At 44.4% G+C, this 21,866-nt stretch overlaps 1 long non-coding RNA gene across 3 annotated transcripts; it reads right to left on the reverse strand.

Moving 5' to 3' along the window:
* Positions 1 to 933: 933 nt before the first annotated feature.
* LOC138827142 (uncharacterized) lies at positions 934 to 20,680 on the reverse strand. Of its 3 annotated transcripts, none has more exons than XR_011371990.1 (5): positions 20,308 to 20,680; positions 18,648 to 18,810; positions 13,006 to 13,113; positions 6,931 to 6,964; positions 934 to 1,046 (listed from the first exon to the last, which is right to left on the reverse strand). It is a non-coding gene; the product is annotated as an uncharacterized lncRNA (long non-coding RNA). The 3 variants fall into 3 exon arrangements; XR_011371989.1 differs by lacking the exon at positions 934 to 1,046 and adding an exon at positions 5,871 to 6,073; XR_011371991.1 differs by lacking the exons at positions 934 to 1,046; positions 6,931 to 6,964 and adding an exon at positions 12,577 to 12,646.
* Between the last annotated feature and the right edge of the window lie 1,186 nt (positions 20,681 to 21,866).

Below are 21,866 nucleotides of genomic sequence, written 5' to 3' on the forward strand. Positions count from 1 at the left end.
GATACAGATGTGATCAGCCCCAGCTGCTGACTCTTAAGTTATCAGCACATGTATTGATTCATTGTAATAAGTTTTTCTTCTCTTTGTGTGGTGGTGAAAATCAATTCCCTTTCAACAGAGTGAGAGGGGGAGGAGGTTGATGAATTAGCATTGTAAGGAAATGTCTATGAATTAAATTTGGGGCGGGGGGAATGTGTCCAACAAATGCTTTAACCTAGTTGGTCAGGTGTGATTACATCTCATTGGAAAAAAAGTGATTTGATGTCCATATGTTCAACATTGATCAAGACTCACTGTGTTCATAAAACTGCTTTGTTGACCCCTCAGTACAGTCATTTAAGGATAATTAAAATATACTTCATAAGAAAGTCTATTAGAGGGGCTTGGAAAGTGGCTCAGTGGTAGAGCGCTTGCTTTGCAAGCCTGAGGCCCTGGGTTCGATTCCTCAGCACCATATAAGCAAAAAGAAAAAAAAGCCAGAAGTGGCGCTGTGGCTCAAGTGGCAGAGCGCTAGCCTTGAGCTGAAGAGCTGAGGGACAGTGCCCAGGCCCAGAGTTTAGGCCCACGACTGGACCCCCCCCCCAAAAAAAGAAAGTCTATTAGAGGTCTGATAGACCAATGATCGAAGGAAAAGTGCTCTAATTTACTGAAATCTCTGATATAAAAGTCAGAATGTTAATAGAAGGAGAGCATATGTGCACCTACTGAATTTTTATCAGTTTGACCTGTGACCCGTGGAAGCACAGATTCAGGGAGATTCAGCCTAGGATGGTGTTTTGGGGAGCATGGAGAATTCAGAAATTCATCTATGGGGCCTCTCTCCCCCCCAAAAAATCAAAGTATTTGAATTTCAAGGCAGTGCATGAGATGGATCAATTAGGTGCAAAGTTTTTGGTTATTGACCTCCAGCCTAATCCAGGAGGAGAGGAGAAAACAGCTATTCCACACAGGACCAGGGGGACATGAACTGTGGTGAAGGAACTCAAGTGGACTCACCCTGGGTTCTTTCTCTTCCATCGTAGACTCTGGTATGAACATCTTTGAGGCTGGGAAGCAAAGCAAAGACATCATCATCTTCTACAACGTGAATGTGGACAAGGAAGCGCAGATCGCACGCATGATCCTGGTGGCAGGTGGGTACAAGGGTGGGGGAAGATGTCTACCCACCTCAGGACCAGGAGGGGCTGGACTGGACTGGGATGGGGCAGAGTAGCCCATGGCTGATCACCTTAGCCCTGTGCTATTGAGTGGAGGAGGCAGAATGGTTTTCTCTACATCAGAAACGTATCTTTGGAAAGACCTGTCTCTGTCACATTTAGTCCATCCCATTCCCACAGCTCCCTGTGAAATAGCCTGGGCCACTCATGCAGGGATAATTGGGCTGTCAGCTAGGGACCTACATGGAATATTCTCATTTAATTTGACTGAAGCAGATTTGGTCCTTTCCTGGGGGAGGTGGGCTCATTTTCGTGTGGAACTTGCCTACCATGTTCTCAACAGAGTGAACCGGAATGTGAATTTCCTGGCAGGTGCACTCCAATGGAGCCCCTTAAATACGTTGTCAATCCCCACAATATCTTGAGTTCTGACCAAGCATTTGAGTTTTATACTGAGGTGTCCATTATACTCAGGGAGGGCATCATATTGAGCATCTGGCTGGTTGAATTATAAAGATGTGATTTCCAGTTTTGATTGATTTATTTTTTCAGCTGCAACAGGGCTAACATGGTTAAGTTCAAATCGTTTGGTTCACTCCTTTTGGGAGGCCAGGGCAAGAACACAGAAAACGTCGATGGTTATGCAGATGGGGATAAAAGGAAATTCTAGAGTATGGAGACCAGATAGAAATCTCAGCTGGACCTGGGTTACCGAGGGGCTCATGCCTGTCACCATAGTGACTCAGGATGTTGAGATCTCAGGATCATGGTTCAAAGCCAGCCTGGGGCAGGAGAGACCATGAGACTTTTTATCCCAATGAGCCACCAAAAAAAAAAGAGCCAAAACTGGAGCTGTGGCTCAAGTGATAGAAGACTAGCCTTGAACAACAACAATAACAAAAGCTCAGACCCCTAGATTAAACCCTAGGACTAGAACCAGAACATAAATAAAAATCACATATAAAATAATAAATAAGCATTAATTAAATTAATAATATAAATAAAAATAATTAAATTAAAAATAAAATAAAGGAAAACAACTCAGTTCCATTCTCACTTGATCACTGAGGCAGTGTTGAGAACACAGATGATTAGCTGTCCAGGTCCTTGTTCGAAGACTCGTTGCAAAAACCTGAGCAGTGGAGGGCTGGCTAAATGATTAACTTCCATCTACCTTGCCAATGTCACTGCTACAGGTGTGGGGGGACCAATTTGCTCTTCCTGGTGCTGCTGGGGACAGGGAGGAATATTGGAGGCCAATGAATGGAGACAGCCCAGTGGGAAGCATCATCATCTAGGATGCATTTTTTTTTTGTCTGTCGTGGGACTTGAACTCTGGGCCTGGGCACTGTCCCTCAGCTCTTCAGCTCAAGGCTAGTGCTCTACCACAGAACCACTTTTGACTTTTTCTGCTTATGTGGTGTGCTGAGGAATCAAACCCAGGGCCTCATGCATGTAAGGCAAGCCTCTCTACCACCGAGCCACCTTCCCAGCCCGTGTAGGCTGTGTTTTGACGCAAGCCCTTCCCTGACCTCCTTCCTATTGCTACCGCAGGGAAAGGGCAGAGCTTGACGAAGCAGCAGGAGAAGAAGCTGGCCAAGTTGGCCAAGAAGAGGAACATCCCGATTTCTAGTATCCAACATGTCCTGGAAACTGGTAAGACCCAGATACTGGTTTTCCCATGGCCTAACTGCGCCGTCCCCCTCCCAAAAAAAGAAATCATGGCATGAGATCACTCTAGAAGCTTCTAGCTTAGCATCATCTGGATGCACAATTGCATGTTACTTGAGAGTTAGTGATAAACTTGGTGATGTCTGACATCCATCCCTGATCCTGTGTTTTTTCTTTTCTTCCTTGCTCTTTGTCACAGATGATTGTCCTAAGTTGATTGTCCTGGGTAAGTTGACACTGACACCTGTGGCCCTCCACCCTCCCAACTGGGAGGCACTTTTTCTTTGGATGGTTTGGTTTGATATGGAAGAGATATGGTTCAGTTCAAAGGGAAGGCTTTAGACTCTGAGACCCTTGGGCAATGGTCTCCTTCTAGGACTGCTTGTGTTTTCCATGTGCAGTCTGCACTATGAAGCCATTCACAGGGTCTCAGGTGCATTTGATTACCATCTGCTCCCTCCCAACAGGTGGTAGCATCTTCAGGAACACATGCACATCCATCTTCCTCGTTCAAATGGAATCAGCTCTAGGATGAAAAGCCATCCTGAACTTTTAACCAACTTTCCCCTTTCCTGCAAAGCCATCATGCTGATGCACAGTTTTGTGTCTTCTTCTCCCCTTTCTCCTGAAATTTGTGCTATCATGACTTAAGTGATTCAATAAACCAATTCCCAAGCATCCAATTCTGACTGTAAAGACTCAAATCAATGTCTCCTGGCCCAGAATTGGCCACCCCAATTGAGAGATGGAAGACTAAGTCTATAAGAGAACAGAAGATTCTTTGTCTTAAAAAAAATTTCAGAATAAGCCAGGTGCTGGTGGCTCATGCCTGTCATCCCAGCTAACTCAAAAGGCTGAGCTCTGAAGGATCCTGGTTCAAAGCCAGCCTGGGCAGGAAAAGTCTGTGATACTCTTATCTCCAATGAACTACTAGAAAACCAGAAGTGGCAACATATGGGTGTGTGTGTGTGTGTGTATGTATCGTGTATGTATGTATGTATATATATACATACGTACATACATACACGATTCCAAGTGGTAGAGGGCTAGCCTATACATACATACACGATTCCAAGTGGTAGAGGGCTAGCCTTGAGCTGAAGAGCTCAGGGATAGCACCCATGCCTAGAGTTCAAGCCCCATGACTGACAAAAACATTTCAGAATATAACCAGACTCCTGCCGCGAATTCTAGCTACTCAGTATAGAAGGGTTTGAACTCAACCCCAGTCACCCAAAACCCAGAAGTAGTGCTGTGGTTTACATGGTAAGTGGTTCTAGCCTTCAACACAGAGCCTTAGGGAGAATTCCCAGGCCCTGAGTACAAGCTCAGGACTGGAAAAATCCACCGAAACAACAACAACAACAAAAAAAAAAAAAAAAAAAAAAAAAAAAACAAATCAAGGACAGAGTCCTTGAGTGTTTTAGCATTAGGACAAAAACAGGTAACCTTCAAAACTATAAGGATACCTTCATTTCTGTAGATTCCACATGAAATGTGAGGTCAGGTGGCTCTTTTTAAATTTTATTTTTAAATTTTCCTGTAACCACCATAAGATTTCCAGACCCATCGGATCTTACAGAAGTGGAGTATTGGGTGTATGACTTACTTGGTTTAACAGTTTTGGTGAAGTCATTCTCCAGCCCAGGGTGGGACTGGAATAGGAATTATTTCATATTAAAACACTCACACTCCTTATGCATATATACTGAGCTATGTCCTGTTAATTGTGGGTTGGGGGACGCTTAGAGGTAAACAGATGAAGACTCCCCACTGTGGAGTTGTATGTTCAAGGCTCCTGGTGTTCCTAAGGCCTTTTGTATGTCATTCAAGAGGCTCCAGCCTCTATATCCCTGGACTTACCCATGTCCATCCCTCCTATAGCCACCACCAGTATGGGAGAATATTTTTGCTTTTTGTCAGTCATGGGGGTCGAACTCTGGGCCTGGGCACTATGCCTGAGCTCTTCAGCTCAAGGCTAGAGCTCTAGTCACATATATGTCACCATTTCTGGTTTTCTGGTGGTTTCACTGGAGATCAGAGCCTCATGGACTTTCCTATCTGGGTTGGCTTTGAACCTGTGATCCTCCAGATCTCAGCCTCCTGAGTAGCTAGGATGACAGGCGTGAACCACTGGTGCCTGGCTGGCATTCTTTATCCTTGACACAGCTCAGTTCTGCTGAAAGGAAACCACCACATGGTTCAGGCAGAAGAGAGTTTATGGGGGCGGGGCAATCCAACCACTAGCCTGCACCAGATGTAAGCCATGCAGACAGGTGGAGCTAATGGAGGAGACAGACTCTCTGGGAAAGAGGAAGAGGAGGTGTGGCCACAACCAAATGTGGAAGTGATATGAGAAAGGAAGTAATCTCAGAGGAAGTGGAAGTAAGCCTAGAACCTGGAAATCCTTTGCTGGTTCATAGTCAGGTGACTGGTAGCTACTGATGATTACTGGGCAGGTGATTTCTGGTGAGCCTCCATTCTGTACGAAAACAAGTAGGGGAATAGGGAGGTTCTGTGGGCAGAACCAACAGCACCTTTATTTTGCCTTCCCATATCACAACCTGTGACTAAAGCTACATTCTTGGGAAATGTGGGGTACGCCATCAGTCATGATCTTCAAGATTATTTTCTTTCCTAATGTTGAAACACTCAAGGACTCTGTAGTTGTCTCTGTGTGTTTTCAGGTCCTGAGCTGGTACCCAGGGCCTGCACATCATCCCTCAGCTTCTGGGTTCAAGGCTAGCAATCTACTACTTCTGGGTTTGGGGATGATTCACTGGAGATGAGAATCTCATGGACTTTCCTGCCCCCTGGCTGACTTCAAACCATGATATTTAGATCTTAGCATTCTGGGTAGCTAGGACCAGAAGCATGAGTGAGCCTGGAGTTATTCTTAATAATAACAACAACAACAATAATAATAATAATAACTATAGTTCTCTTATTGACTTAGTTTTTCATGATTCAATTGGAGTGGTTAATTCTGAGCCAGGGGACATTGATTTGAGTCTTCACAGTCAGAGTTGGATTCTGGGGAACTGGTTTATTGGATCACTGAGTTAAGTCACAATAGCACAAATATCAGAAGAAAAGGAAGAAGACAATGAAAAACCTTGAATCCAGATGACAACTTCCCAGGAAAGAGGAAAAGATGTGTGAAAGTTCAGGATGGATTGTTGTCTTAGAGCTGATTCCATTTGAACGAGGAAGATGGATGCATCCATTCTTGAAGATGCTACCACCTCTTGGAAGGAAGCAGAGGACAATCAAATGCACCTGAGACCCTGTGAATGGCTTCATAGTGCAGATTGCACATGAAAAACACAAGCACCTACAGAAGGAGAATGTGAGGCCTGGATGGCTAAAGGGCAAATTTATTTCTTACAGGACCAAATCTGTGCCTGGGGCCTGGTCTTCCTAGGACAAAGAGATGGTTTCCTCAAACCTCTATCCAAGATGCATTTTTGGGTGGTAATGGCTGATGTCTAGTTTGTACTGGAAATTCTGTGTGTATCTTCCATGCCCAAATGATTTCTGATGATCTGCCCTATGGCTAAGAGAGTGTGTCAATATGACATCAACCACTCACTCTGAGAGTCCCCCAAAGTTCATCATCTTCCATGCTTTGGATCACACACCTCTGACTGTCTTTCTCCTCACAAGTTATGTGGAGGCCGAAGTCATCAGGGAAGATTTCCATGATTTAAAAAAAACATAAACTAAGTCAGGCACCAGGTGGCTCAGGCCTGTCATCCTAGCTACTCTGGAGGCGGAGATCTGAGGATCACATGTTCAAAGCCAGCTTAGGCAGGAAAGTCTATGAGACTCTTATTTCCAGTGAACCCCCAGAAAACCAAAAGTGGTGCCATGGCTCAAGTGGTAGACCACCAACCTTGAGTTGAGAGTGCCCAGGCCCAGAGTTCAAACCCCACGACCACCACCACCACCAACAACAACAAAAATCAGAACAAAAAAACAGAGACTACAACATTCTCCTTCAAGAGAGACTCTGTAGACCATGGAACTCCACTTATCCAAAGAAAAATATAGTAGAATTAGAGTACCAAATGGGTTGAGGGCCAGGTTTGTGTCTACTCACTCCAGGGAAGCTCAGTACTCCATGGGATAACCATCTGTGAAAAAGTGCAAGGAAGAAAAAAACACAAGATCAAGGGAGATGTTCAGTATGACAAAGTTTATACACTCATACTTAAGTACAGTGCAACTGTAGGTGAAGAACATACTGAGTCAGGATCTTAGTGATTTCATTTCATGCTTTTTTTTGGTATTCTATAGGAAATAGCCCTGGGCCTCACCTGGAAATGGGATAATTTGGATGCTGGAAAATAGGATGTTCTTCTCCTTGGCGAGCTCCTTCACCTTCTCTAACTACCCTGGTCTTAGGGCCTCTAATCTCCCTGCATGCAATCGAGAGGAAATCAGGAAGGGTGTGCACTGGAACATGGCCTAGATTTCCATGTGTCCCCTGAGCCACATTGGGCTCACCCACGGCCTGTCCCCAGCCAGCCCCCCGAGGACCAAGCTGGGTTCTCTATGGAGTGAAGGTGTGGTGACATTGATGGAAGTGAGCATTTTGGGGTACACAGACTTTTAGGGTCCTGACGATCACTCCTCCAGTTATGAGCTGACCATCTGATCATTTGCATTTTCAGTACTGCACCAATGACCAAGCTATGATGGAAGTGAGGGGTGTGTGTGTGTGTGTGTGTGTGTGTGTGTGTGTGTGTGTGTGTGGTGCCATTGCTGAACTGGGTACCCTCTGACCTTTTTCCTTTTTGTTCAAGGTGAGCATACTATCCACTTGATCTGCACAGCTCCATTTTTGGCTTTTTGGTGATTCACTGGAGATCAGAGGCTCATGCACTTTCCTGCCCTGGGCTGGCTTTGAACCATAATCCTCATATCTCAGCCTCCTGAGTAGCTGGGATGACAGGCATGAGCCACCGGTGTCCACCTGAAAGTTCTTATTTCCTCCATGCTCTGGAGTCCCTTTTACCCCATGTGCATTTCTGTGTTTTTGAGCCTCTCTCAAATGAAAGGATGAAATGATGTGAACTTTTCCTTAACCACATTATCCCCGGTTACTTATGAGAAAAACCCACATCAAAAATCTAAATCCCATCTTTGCAAATCGTCCAACCAAGGCTCAATATTCTACCAGCCCCCTGTGTATGACAGACACTCCATTATAAAACCCAGGAGCTTCGTGCTAGGTGTTCAGTCAGAGCTCATGTTATTTTCATGTTTGAGAACTTTACATGTGAGAGGCTCACATTCCCACCCATCTGTGAGGAAATTTAGATTTATTTTCATGTCTTGAGAACATGGTGGAAGAGTTCAACACGGAAGTGAGCTAACTCCACCATCATGGAAAGAAGTGAGTCTGCATAAATGAAATTTAATAAGAATTTACAATATGGGTTCCTAGCTGACAGCCGCAGTATCACTGTGTGAGTGGCATAGGCCACTGCCTAGGGAGCTGTAGCAATGGGTGGACTAAAAAAGTGTGCCACAGAGCCGGGTGTCTTGAAAAACACCCACAGAGGAGGTGTTTCTGGTCTACAGAAACCTGATCCTGCATCCATTGTGCACCCTGAGGTCTCCTGCATGCACAGAGTACTGGAAAGTGAGGCATTGGCTGCTCTTCTCCATCCCCAGCTCAGCCCCTGATCCACCTGCCACCAGGATTGTGAATGTGATATTTCCTTCCTCGTCCACGTTCTTGTTGTAGAAGACGATGACATTTTCCATTTGCAGCAGAACTTGGTAATAGTCCAAAGTCTGCCCTGGAAGAAGTAATCGTGGTCAGTGCACTAGAATTCCACCATCTCATTTCATAGTCCCCTGCCCAGGGTGGAGTGAACCATTCTCCTCTTCTTCTGAATGAATCCTGGATTAAGGTACCTGGTTCCTAATCAATTTCATGAACTTTCTTGCAGTTCAAACGTTTAGAGTTTGGGTGGAGAATTCCACCCTGCTCCAAAAAGAGCACAGAAAACCAATTCCTGAATTCTCCTCCATCGCCAAAGCATCATAGAAAAGTATTTCCACGAATCTGCATATCCATTTGGTCTAGGTCTAACTGAGTGCGTGTCAATATGTGAACATTTGCTCTTCTATTGATATTTTGTCTTCTATAGCTGAGGTTTCAGAAAATGAGACCAGTTTCCCTTGAAAGTTGAACTGTCAGTACAAATGTGCTCTTTAAAAAAACATACATTTTTATTATGGTTTTTCTTTTTCTCCCCCCCCCCACCAGTATAACCCCTGTTTTCACTGTATTTGATTCTGTGTCCTGCATCTTTTCCTCCTCAGTGAAGTTGCTGCCCTTCCGTCTTTCATGGATGGGAAGACAAGACAATAACCACATTTAGTGAGAACTACTGAGTTCCTCATGTGTCCTCTGGGGTCACTGGGTGCAGGTGGAGGTTGGTGACATTTCACTGTTAAAAGGAGCGACTTTCCCTAGGGTCCTCAACTGCGATCACAGGATTTCTCAGCTTTCCAAGTTTTGCATCTGAGGGGACATGAGCACCATTTTCCAAAGCTGGGGCTCTTGGTCCTTGGCTTTGAGGCCCTGACTCTTCAGGGAACAGTTGTTCCAGGTTCTGGGCCTGTTCCTAGATAGATTCTGGCTGCTATTTCTTTCTCCTGTTTCCTTTTCTAGCATTTGGTTTTGGTTTCGGTTGGACTTGAACTCAGGGCTTGGGTGTTGTTCCTGAAGGGTTGACAGTCTGCCCTCCACCATTGTCCCAGACACAAATAGGACCCCAGGCAGGACTCCAGATATGGGGGCCCATGCTGATGTGTAGGTGGGGAGACCCAGTTATACCCAGCTGTAAACATCCCTCTTTGGGCACTTCTGAGAAGGCCCAGCTGTCAGCCTAATGGCTTCTCCATTATTCTCTGACTCCCTGCCCAGACCTCAGGAAGCCCGGCTCCACATACACTCTCCCAGCTACTTTATCTCATTGAGGGTTTGAAATCATGCTAGTCTGATATTCATTGGCCATTATGCAAATATTTTAAATAAGGAGTATTAAGAGAGAGAGAGAGAAAACCTTGGACTCTCTGTTTAATGCCCATTATTTCAAGAAGCTGAATGAATCCCCTTTTGAGAGAAGTTGTTTGCTCTTTTGCAATCAGGGTGATTGCTTTCTCTTCTATGCAAGATATAGTTGACCAAAACAGGATAGAAAACTAGGTTCCAAGTGCCATACATAAAATCTGCACATTTCACAATGTAACCTATACTAATGAACAATATCGATGGGTGCAAATTCAGCACCTGCCATCCTGTGGTTACATTGTTTTAAGAGTTTTTCACAATTATACATATCTTCAGCTTTCTGTTCCTATAGATGTGATTGCTTTTTGAGGTATCTTAGGCTCAGGTTACAGTTTATGACTAAAAGTTTATTTCTATTTTCATAGTGGCTGTCAATGATTCCAGTAAGTTTCTCCAGAAGGGGTTGGATTGACATCAAACTTCTTACAAATCCTTCCTCTTCTCATGTTCTAGAAGTCCTCAGAATCTCTGATGGAAGAAGGTTGAGCAAAATGCAAAAGAAGTCATCTGTTCTAATCCTCTAAAACTCATACTCTGATTTCTCCTTCAAGGGACAACTTCCTGGAATGACCACAGTGACTAAGGCAAAACACTTTTGATCTGGGCTTTGGTGCAGAATCCCAGGCCAATTTCTCCAGTGGATGGAGGGGAAAAATGGCTCAGGATGACACCACCCTGTCTCCTCCTTCCTTCTTGCTTGTTCTTCTGATTTCCAAAACAGCAAAGGAGAAACTCAAACAACATGCATTTCCATGGGCAAAGTTATGATGAAGGGTACCGAAATAGCCAAGGCACTTAGTTCCTATTTAAAGTCCACAAATGTGCTAATTTCTAGAATCTTTGGATATAAAAATCCCTGAAATCAATTCAATATCTGTTGTAGTATAAAGACTCCATGATAGAGTTGTTGTTCATTTCTAAGAGGGTGAAAATACTTCTTTTTTTAACCATTACCTCTATCTTGTCTGCTTCATCATAACAGTTGAATACTACCACAGAGTCTTTATAACATGCAAAGCCTGAAATATGTATAATTTGGGGGATTCCCCCCCAGCATTTGTTAATTTATATTTCAGGACTTATTGATAAGGAGTTGTCATTAGACAAGGTAGTTTGGGAATACCAGGCATCTTGATCAAATTTTCACCCATCCTTCCCAGGTTTCCAGTTCCAGAATCTTCTGTCCCCAGTTCACAGAGAGATTTCACAGGCTATGTGATCATGGGAAATGGTTCTCACTCCAGCTTGAAAGGATTTCTATGGAAGATGCTCCTGGAAGTAGGGATACTGGGTGTGGCCAGCACCAAATTGGCCACATGCAGTTGGGTAGGGTCTGTTTTCTGTGTTTCTGGTGGGGGAATGGGGAAGTCCCGCCTCTCATGTGATGGGCAGGCCTGAATCCCTACAGGAAGGGAAGTCCCGCCCCCCCCAAGGGATGTGCTTGCTTGAATTCCTAGAGGAAAGAAAGTCCCGCCCCTAAGTGATGGGCATGCCTGAGTTCCTACAGGAAGGAAAATCCCACCCCCAGGTAATAGATATACCTGAATTCCTAGGGGAAGGAAATCACACCCCCTGATAATGGGCATGCCTGATATCCTATAGGAAGAGTCAGAGACTTAAACCAATAGTCCTGGACGTGCCAGGCTTGGGCCATGATCTCTTAAGCTCCCTGTGACCCTCCCTCCTCACCCTGACCCTTTTTAGGCCCTCCCCCAACCTCCTTAGCCACTATTCTGCTCCATCCTGGTGTCTACTGACTCCCCTCAGATCACCCTGGCCTCCCTCTCCAGCTGTCCATTAGAGCTGACCCAGGTTGTAGGTTTTTTTGTCTTTTTTTTTTGGTTGGAGACTGGGATCTGAGGATCATGGGCTCAAAGCCAGCTTGGGCAGGAAAGTCCATGAGGCTCTTCTCTCCAATTAACTACTCAGAAAAAAGTGGAAAATGGTGTTGTGTACAAAGAGGCTCAGGAACAGGGTCCAGGCCCTGAGTTCCATCCTCAGGACTGGCGGAGCCAAAAGGGAGGGGAATGAAGATATTGATCAGAAGATGCTGGAATTGAGTCTGAGAAGCAAACCACTGAGTCGAACTCTGGTTTCATATGGACTGGATGTGTTTCCATAGGAGACATTTCTTAGGAAGGTAACATCAAATTTGATGTTACCTTTCTTTCTCCCTTGTCTCTCTGTTTCTCTCTCTGTGTATATAATATATCAATCTCTCATGCAAAGAGCATATAAGAACTTACACAAAAATAAATGCATAATACAACATGGCTATATAATGTGTAGTATGCACGTACAACATATATACATATGTGTGTGTGTGTGTGTGTGTGTGTGTGTGTGTGTGTGTGTGTAATATAAGGTTTGGAGCACTGTCTTGGATAATGTAATGATTTTTTGCCCATGCAAGTCTATTGAGTCACACCAACATTCAGAAGGGTTCATCTTCACAAGTTTATTCTACCTAATCATGTGACTCTACTTTCCCAAATCAAAGTAATACCATTCACCCAGCCCTGGTGGGTCACACCAGCCATCCTGCAAACTCAGGAGGCTGAGATCTGGGGGGATGGAGGTTCAATCAGGAAAGGCTCCCAGACTCCTCTCTCCAACGAATCACCAAAAACCCAGATCAACACAAGGTGGAGCTGTGGGTCAAGTGTTAGTGCACCAGCCTTGATTGAATGAGCTCTGGGGCCGAAGTCACAATCCAAGGTAAAGCCTAGGACATGGAAGATAAACTCCTATGAAGCCACAATCCAGGTTCCAGTTTCAGTGATTTAAATGTAAGGTGCATGCCCAGTTAATTGGAGCTGATGGGTATGTATAAGAGAGATTTTCTGATTAATTACCAAAGGCAACTTAGATACTTCTGTTTCCATATATTCCCACAACTCTTGCTTCATTACAATCATCTGAGAAGAGAGAAAGAAGCAGAAGGGAAGGCCAGTGCACAGGCTCCATTTTGTGGCAGATGTCTCCTAACTCTGAGCAAAGAGAGGCCAGCAGACAGAACAACTGAATGACGAATGCTCTCCATTCACCTCTATTCCCATAGTGGGGAGAAAGGCAGTGATTTACCTTCCTCCTTCCAAATGTAGTGGATGTGGTCACTCTAGATGCCAGTTTCCAACACGATCCTTCTCAGCTCCATATCTTCCTCTTCAGTGACAAGGCTGCCTGGTTTTCCTGCATGGAAGAGAAGACAAGACAGTAGCCATATCCACCATCGTACAACCGGCTGTATACTGCATCCTCTGGGATCTCCTATGCTGTTTCCTGATGCAGAATCCCACCATGTCCCCTCAGCCTCCATCCAGGGACTCTGCCTGGCCCTCATCTACCCACCTCAGTCCAATGGCTCCTATAGCCCAGAAACTCATAGTGTCAAATGGGGAAGAGCTTTATTCAGTGGCTAAGCAAGCAGACAAAGCACACATAGCTAAGATGAAAGGGCCCAGCCCAACCTCACAGAGGGTGGACGACTTCTCACAGGGAGGGAGAGAGAAACACGTGCAGCTCCCTGGCTGTCAGGGGGTATTTCTAGGGTGAGTGGAGGGATCTGACCCCAAAGCTATGCAAAGCTGGGTGTTTTATTTTTGCTCTAAGCACTCCTGGTGTTATTCTTTCTGAGTTTCTGCCTGTTTGGGGCATTTATTCCAGGTAAGAAGCAGCCTGCCACAAAACAGATCCTTATCCTTGAGAAAAGGCTGGTGCCCTGTGATCTGCATTATGGACAGGAGGTGGCTTACATTGCAGGGGGGTGGGAGAGAATTTCTCAGGGAAGGCACAGATCCTGCCAGACAAATGTTCATTCTTGGGGTGAGAATTTCATTGCTCAGGAAAGAATGTCTCCTGTTGTCTTTTTTTGAAGCAAAGATGGTGCTTCTCTGTTTCTAAACACCATGTTGCTGAGTTGCCTTCACCAGGCCTCATTTTCCTCAATTTGTCCTGCCTCATTTTCCCCTCAATGACTCTGGTCCCTTGATCTTAGGGGTGCTAGATGGATGAATATCAGTTGTATTTGCTCCAAACTGACCACACCTCATTTTTCCCAGCCTATGCTGCTCCAATGTCACTTGTCAGCTGATCTAAGGACTTGAACTCAGGGCCTGCGTGTTGTTCCTGAACTTTTCCACTCAAGTCTAGCCCTGGAAAACTTGAGTCACAGTGCTAATTCCACCTTGTTGGTTGTTTTGTCAGAGATGAGAGTTTCAAGGATTTTCCTGCCTGGATTGGCTTTGAACCTTGGTTGTCAGATCTCAGCCTCCTGAGAAGCCAGCATGAGAAGCCACCAGCACCAGGCTGGCTTTGTTGTCTTGAGACCCAGATTCAGGGTCCTTGCCTTTTCTCCCAAGGAAGATCAAGGTCAGAGGGATAAACACACTTGAGCAAATGAATGCACCATCCCAGCTCTCCAAGCTCAGTGTAGAGGTGGCTGTGGTTTGCTTCTCTGCATAGGAAGAAGCTGCAGTACTTACCTGCCAATAAGATCGTGCTGGTTTTCCTTTCGTCTCTATTCACAGAGACCATTTTCAACGTGAGGAATTCATCTGAAATTTTCATATTTAGATATAGAAATTGTACTCTGGAAATTCAAAATAATGATGTCATAATGCAAGAAAATTGATGGTTCATTATGTGTGGTAATGTCTCTGGTGACACGAGAATTCAATCTCAAAAAACAAGAGAAGTCCCATCCTACAGGATGGAATGGGGAGTCTTTCTTGGAGAGCTGGCGATTGCAGGTGGAGTCCTGACTCAAACACCTGCAGCCCAGAAATTCATGTGCACCACGCTTATAAGGACAAGAACTTCATATTTGGGTTGCAGGCCCTAGTCTTACAAAAGCATACCACAGAGGTGAATACTCAGGGATGAGCAAAGCAAATAATGTGTAGGACTAATCAGGAATGAGCATTCTCTGTAGCCAAGCTTTCTTGGGGCTAAACAACATGACACATGCTATTCTAAGAATGGCCCATCTCATGTCTAGTCCTTCGGGAGCTGGAAGAAATGCTCCCACAACCCAGCAAGATATAAGGATGGCTGTGAACACAAGGAGAAGTTACTCAGACACCAGCATTTAAAAAAAAGATTAAGAGATCAAAATCCTTTTATGGGGAAAGGAACAAAGATAAGTTAGGGAAAGGGACTCATGCACAGGCACTCAGAAAAAAAGCAAGATATACAGAGCCAGAAGCTCCTTCTTCTTGGCTTGGAAAGGCAACCAAAGGATGACTTTGTCTATCTGAAGGATGAACATGTGAAGAGTGAGTTGCAGATAGAACCAGCGACGAGAAAGTGTAACACCAGCAACAATGAAGACCAAAGATTAACATCCATCTGTGCAGGACTCTAGGTGAGAACCTGTTATTATCACGTAAAGACCCCTGATGTGAAAGACCTCAGTATTTCTTACTTAGACAGCATGTAGCCTATGCTGGGCTGCACCACTGTCTTTCTGCTTACCTGCCTTCCCTGATTGATTGTTTTTTGATTTGTTCTTTGCTTTTTCAAAAAACCCCATTACAAACTCTGCATAAGTGAATATTTTTATGGAAGTCAGTATTTGGAATGTTGCTTCCTTTTTTGGCAAGATGAAAACCATTGGTGATTATTTCACATCACCATACACACACCTAGTAGATTAGGCCTCTACCTCTTGTAACTGAAGCATAAAGTCGGCTACCCTAGGAGATGAGCATCTGTGGTTGGATTATGGGGACTTTCCCGGTTATTGTGGAGGATCTGCTCCTTCAAGCAGGTCTCTAACTCTACTGAAGAGTCTGGTCGCCTTTCATGGCAGCTGCTCCTGTATTGATTGGGGGAAAAGCTTGCCCTGAAAGCATCATCCAGGTTTCCAGTTCCTTTCAACACCTGCTCATGTCACTGCAAAGCATCCCCAAATGTTATCCACAGCAACATGGAAGGCTTGGAAACAGGAGGAGGCGCAGGGAGGAGGACTGGGCCTGAGTCTTGCAAGGTTCAGGGTCTTGTTCATGTGGACTCGGTCCTTGTGGGCAGGAGGTGTCTACAAACCCCACCCCTCATCTGCACCTCCTATGTATGACCTAGAACCCAACAGTGCTGGGGACCCTAGCTGTACCTCAAATCTTCATATACTCACAGAGTGTTTTATAAACACCATTCTCTTGTTGTATTGCACAGTGCTTTACCATTTTACAGTAGGAATGAAAGCTTTGAAAGAACAACAACAAAAAGTACATATATAAATCATTATTTATCATCATAAATATTCTCACCAGTGATGGAATTCTGTGCAATCCATAAAGAATTTGAGAAAATTCAAATTTATACTGTCTGATAATTAATTTTATAGCTCTACTCTTTGGGTGCTCTGCTGATTGTATATCAGATTTCTGGCCTGAGCAGTTATCATGTTGGATGTCAGCTTACTCCTCCTTGGTTTAGGACCTTGATCTCAGAATCACTGACATGTAATTGTGTGGTATTTTTGCTTTTCATTTCCAGCTCCAACTAGAACAGATAATCTGCAGATCTGTCCATTCAGCCAGTGGTAGGGATGGAAATGAAGGACTCCAACCTGCAGGGAATGGAGAGCTGCTGTTCTGTTGCTCATATCTAAAGAACACCCTGTGGATTTCTTCCTCCTGGTCACTGTGAGTGATTCCACTCACAAAATCATTTGGACATCTTGCTCTTTCTTTCCATCCAAAAAGTATACAGACTGCTAGCCTGTCAACTTGTGCTAATGAATTGCAAGTATTCACTATAGAGCATGTTGTCTGGAATTGTCTGTGATCTTCACTTAAATCATGAAACATCCAGACATAACCTCAGACACACACAGACAATGACACACACATTATCTATCTATCTATCTATCTATCTGTCTATCTATCTATCTATCTATCTATCTATCTATCTATCTATCTATCTATCTGTCTGTCTGTCTGTCTGTCTGTCTGTCTGTCTGTCTGTCTGTCTGTCTATCTATCTATCTATCTGTCTGTCTGTCTGTCTTCTGTCTAACTGTCTACCTATCCATCTATTTATCTATATATATACTTATCTACACACACATACGAGCACACATATCTCCTTTTTTTCAGTGTTTTCTCCTTAAATGTGCTTCAAGTACTTGCATAACTGCGACTTTGTCATGAGGTGAATACCTGTATGACACTGAATCAGTCCTTACACCTCACCACTCAGAAAGTGTAAGCCATCATTTTAATATTTGTGAGGACTCACAACCACAACATAGAGTAAAAAATGCATGACACTTATTCCCATTTTAAAATTAAAGCCCTTTTCTTCCTAGTATTTTCTTTTTCTTTTTCTTTTTTTTTTTTGTCAGTTATGGGGCTTGAACTCTGGGCCTGGGCGCTGTCCCTCAGCTCTTCAGCTCAAGGCGAGCGCTCTACCACTTGAGCTACAGCGCCACTTCCGGTTTTCTGGTGGTTTATTGGAGATAGGAGTCTCACGGTCTCTCCTGCCCGGGCTGGCTTTGAACCATGATCCTCAGATCTCAGCCTCCTGAGTAGCTAGGATTACAGGCGTGAGCCACCAGCGCCCGGCCCTAGTATTTTCTATTCTTAGGTAATTCCCATCTGGCTGGTTAACCTGCAGACCAGGCATGCGTTTCCAAAAGGTATTTGGACATCATACATATAAAAAGATGGTTAAGTACAGGTCCTCAGATTCCCCACCAAATGCAAATACTTCCTTGAAAACTTAGCCATCAAGGACAAGCTAAGGCTCAGTGAGAGGGTGCCTGGAGGAAGCCCAGCTTACTTGATATAAGCGATCGTGCATATGACATCACGTTCTCTACTAGTGGAGACATAGAGCATTAAGTATCTCAGTCGTCCACCCTCCAGGATTTGCTCTTCATTATCAGCTGTGAGGGTGTAGGTGAACCAATATCCTGGCTGAATAAGAAACACCCATCAGGCATGGTAGAGCATGGATCTTCAGTTTTGCTACCCTAACACTCAGGGGTTCAAGTAACCTGCTTGCAATGACCTGGAGACTTCCCTCTCCAGATCTGAGCTACCAGGCTCTGCTTCTTTCAGAAGAGAATTCACTGGAAGTATTCAGAGTCTCTGATTCTTGCTGCATGGCATTAATAAATTGGAAGAGAGAGATAGAAAACTAGACAGGATGAGGATTTTCAGGGGGAGATTCTAGGCCTCTTTGGAGTGATCACAAGGAGACCCATTGGTGAAAGTAACACATGTACAAAATTATAAAAATTCAATACCTAAGCCTATATGAAATAACACTGCAAAAACCACAGATCATGCTGTTGACATGTTCTTTTTTTTCTTGGCCAGTCATGGGGCTTGAACTCTGGGCCAGGTGCTGTACCTCAGCTCTTCAGTTCAAGGCTAGCGCTCTACCACTTGTGACAAAGCATCACTTCCAGCTTTTTCTGTTTATATGGTGCAGAGGAATCGAACCCAGGGTCTCATGCATGCAAGGCAAGCATTCTACCACTGAGCCACCTTCCCAGCCCCTATCTACATGTTCTTAATGATCTTTTATATTTACTGCAGAATGGCAAAGGAAGAATTCAAAATGGAAGATGATTTGGATGAATATAGACATACAGAGCAACTTATTAATAAGATGTGATCGATGCACAGAAGCAATGTGAGACAGACACACTGACTTCCAGACAGACAATTTCCCCACACAGACACTAGTTCCCCACATCACCATATTCAGGTTACCTGGAAGGGTTCCAACTGAGGTTTGTGCTGAGTGTGAGTCCATGTGAGCAGAAGAGCCAGTAGCAGGATTCTCATGCTGTGGGGTTTTCTGTCTCCAGGTCCGTGGTTAGGGAGGATGGTGGCTCCTCCTGGTTTTTATGAGACTCTCCTGTGGGTCAGTCTCCTGGATGCAACAATCAGTGCTCACCATCCAGGGGTATTGACTCTTCCCCCCCTCCCCCCCAAAAAATCCTGCTTGGCACAGGTGGTCTGGAGGGAATTCCAGCTCACTAAGCAGATGAGCAGCAAGAACATGGTGAGCTGAGGACACTTGTGTTCACAGGGAGCAGTGAACTGATTAGCTCTTCCATGTACACAATTATTTATTGTCTCCGACTTGGCAGTTAGTGAAATGGATGGAAGGGCAACCGAGTCTCCATTCTGGCTGAAGGTGAAATGGCAAAGCTTCCTTGCAACTGAGGTTGATTTACCTATCAGGTGGAAGAAGTGAAGTCCTGGGGGCAGATAGCATCAGAATCAGTTGGAAGGTTCCAAACCAGCCCAGGCCATGTGAAAGTCCTGGAGTCCCTTTCCTACAGCTGACCACCCAAAGGACACAGGTACAGATGTGGCTCAAGTAGTAGGGTGTTGGCAGGGAGAAAAATAATAACTAAGACACAGCAGCCCAGCCCTGAGTCCAAGTCCCAGGACATGTTCTAAATAAAAAGAAAGCATTAACTCAATGTCTTTCTATGTCCTTTAGAGAAACAGTGACTTCTATAGATGTCTCACAGGACATTCTTTATTAGACGTTCCTATGGATTGACCACATCCCTCAAATAACAGTTGAAGGGAAATGCATCTGGGGACATTTAAGTTCTCACCATGGGATGAAGTTCACAGTCAACCCCAGGTAGCAGAGTCTGTAGCCAATATCTATGGATTTTATGGGCAGAAGCAGAGGCCCTGGCAGAGTGGATGTGTGCTATTGGCATGACAGGAAGAACAGCATGCACAGATGAGCTTTGCACATGATTTTCTGACTGAAGAGCCTCACACTGATATGATGGGAAGAAATAGAGTGGAGTCTTCAGATCTGTCACAGAAGGGAAACTCCTCTTCCTTTGCAGGAGGAATCCATCAACTACTGAGAAAAGACCAGAAGTGGTGTTCTGGCTCAAGGGATGGAGCACCAGCCTGGAGCACAAAGAGACTCAGGGATGAGTCCAGGCCTGAGTTCAAGTCCCAGGATTGGCCAAAAATAGTATTTGGGATGTGGGGATGGAATAGAGATGTTGGTAATGAGACTGCTGGATTGATTCACAGAAACAAGTCTATGGGGCCAAGTCTGGTCCTATAAAAGATTAGAGGAGCAGACTGGAGCAAAAAAGCAAGATCCACTCATGTGTTGTCCATATTAAACTCAAATCATAGAGTAATCAACACAAATCTGAGCAAAGGGATGGAAATGATTCTTCCAGGCAAATTCATCCTGTGAGAGGGCAGGAGTATCCACTTTGTCATCTGATAAAAGAGAGTTCCTATTAAAACCAGTTAGAAGAGACAAGATCATTACAGATAAATAAAGGGAGTGATGGATGAAGAAGCAATCACATGGGTTAATATATAGTCACCAAACACGAAGCACTTAAACATATGAAATGAATGTTCTCAGACTCACAGAAGATGACAGACCCCAACACTCAGGTTCAGGTTTTCCAATCTTATTTGCAGCTCTACTTCTTGACCTTCATTTTCATCTTAGGTTTATTTGTTGGATGAGGAGTGGAGAGATGATTATTTGGTGTGGGGAGGGGAAGAGTTTAATTCAAAATGAAATCATGAGATCCCCTCCTCCTGAGTCACTAAGATAATAACTAGGAGCCATCAATACCTAGACTCATGATCATAGTCTTCAGCAACTTGAGAACAGTCACCTAGGCAAAGGGTAGAGTAGAGTGAAATCTCCAGCCAGCCTTGGTCTCAACTCCTGCTGTGTGGAAAAATAGGGTGTGGTTTGAAGTGGTAAATGCAGGAAAATAGGAATCCCTCCACACATCCCTTTTCCCCTCAATTGACTGCGGAATGGAAATCCACAGTACATCAATCTGGAAAATTCCAAATACTATGACATCATGAAAACTAACCCCCAAAGAAAGGCTTGTGACATCTAAAGGTGAGTAAACCCCAAGTCCAGAATAAGAAATGTCAAATACTGGATTCCTCAGGGATGGAAACCATTTTGTTTTGTCATTGTTCAACTAATGGTAATATATTTTTTTGTCTGAGCCTCAATCTTATCCTCCAGGAGCATAATAATTTTATTTTTCAGGAGTGGTTAGGAAAAGAAAGAATTTTCTGGAAGGAATCAGTCTCAGGAACCTCAGTTGGTCCATTTGCCCACCATCCTCAAGTTCAAGTCTTGTGGGGGGCCGGGACGGGGGGGGGGGGAGGGTGGGCGATCTGTGTATGAATTCTAACCATCCATCCCTCCTGCTCACAGATGTCTCCTGGATAATTTCAGATCTGTCCTACAAGTCCCATCTGAGGGGTTCACAGCTCATGGCTTCCTCTGTGACCAAAGCTGGTCCAAGGAAATCCAAGACCACTTTTAGTACAAATTCTATTATTATTATATTATCTACATATTTAATAGCTATATCTATATATCTATTATCATTTTCCTTCAACTTTCTTTCTCTCTCTCTCTCTCTCTCTCTCTCTCTCTCTCTCTCTCTCTCTCTCTCTCTCTTTCTCTTTCTTTCAACAATTATGGCTGAGGGGAATCTGAATTGGTCTCAAAGTTGCTCTCCTGGTTCTCTGCCAGATGTGCCCCCCCACCCCGCCCACCCTCTGGCCTCATCTATGTTATATGGAAATTCATTCATGAGATCCAGAGTGGACATATTTTGAGAGGTCAGATCAGGAGTCTTTATCAGAGTGTTCATTATTAGTAACTGCAGGCAGATACGTGAGCTCAGAAAACTTGTAGCCTTGAATGCACTTCGTACCATCAGGAAACTGAGCCATGAGGATAATGAAGAACAGAAAAGCAATGTCAAAGAACCGGATCAACTCCAGTGAAGAGCCCAAGTGGGATGTCATAGTGATCTTAGGAGACGCAGGAAACATGAAACATGGTGCAAAATGGTGCATGCATTTGTTGGGCCCTAAATAGAGTCAGGGTCAGGGTCACAGGAAGCTCAAGAGTCAAGTTCAAGATACAAGACTGGGATGAAA

Source organism: Dipodomys merriami, unplaced genomic scaffold, assembly GCF_024711535.1.
Source record: "Dipodomys merriami isolate MVZ:Mamm:240054 unplaced genomic scaffold, mDipMer1.0.p SCAF_151, whole genome shotgun sequence".
Taxonomy (NCBI): Eukaryota; Metazoa; Chordata; class Mammalia; order Rodentia; family Heteromyidae; genus Dipodomys; species Dipodomys merriami.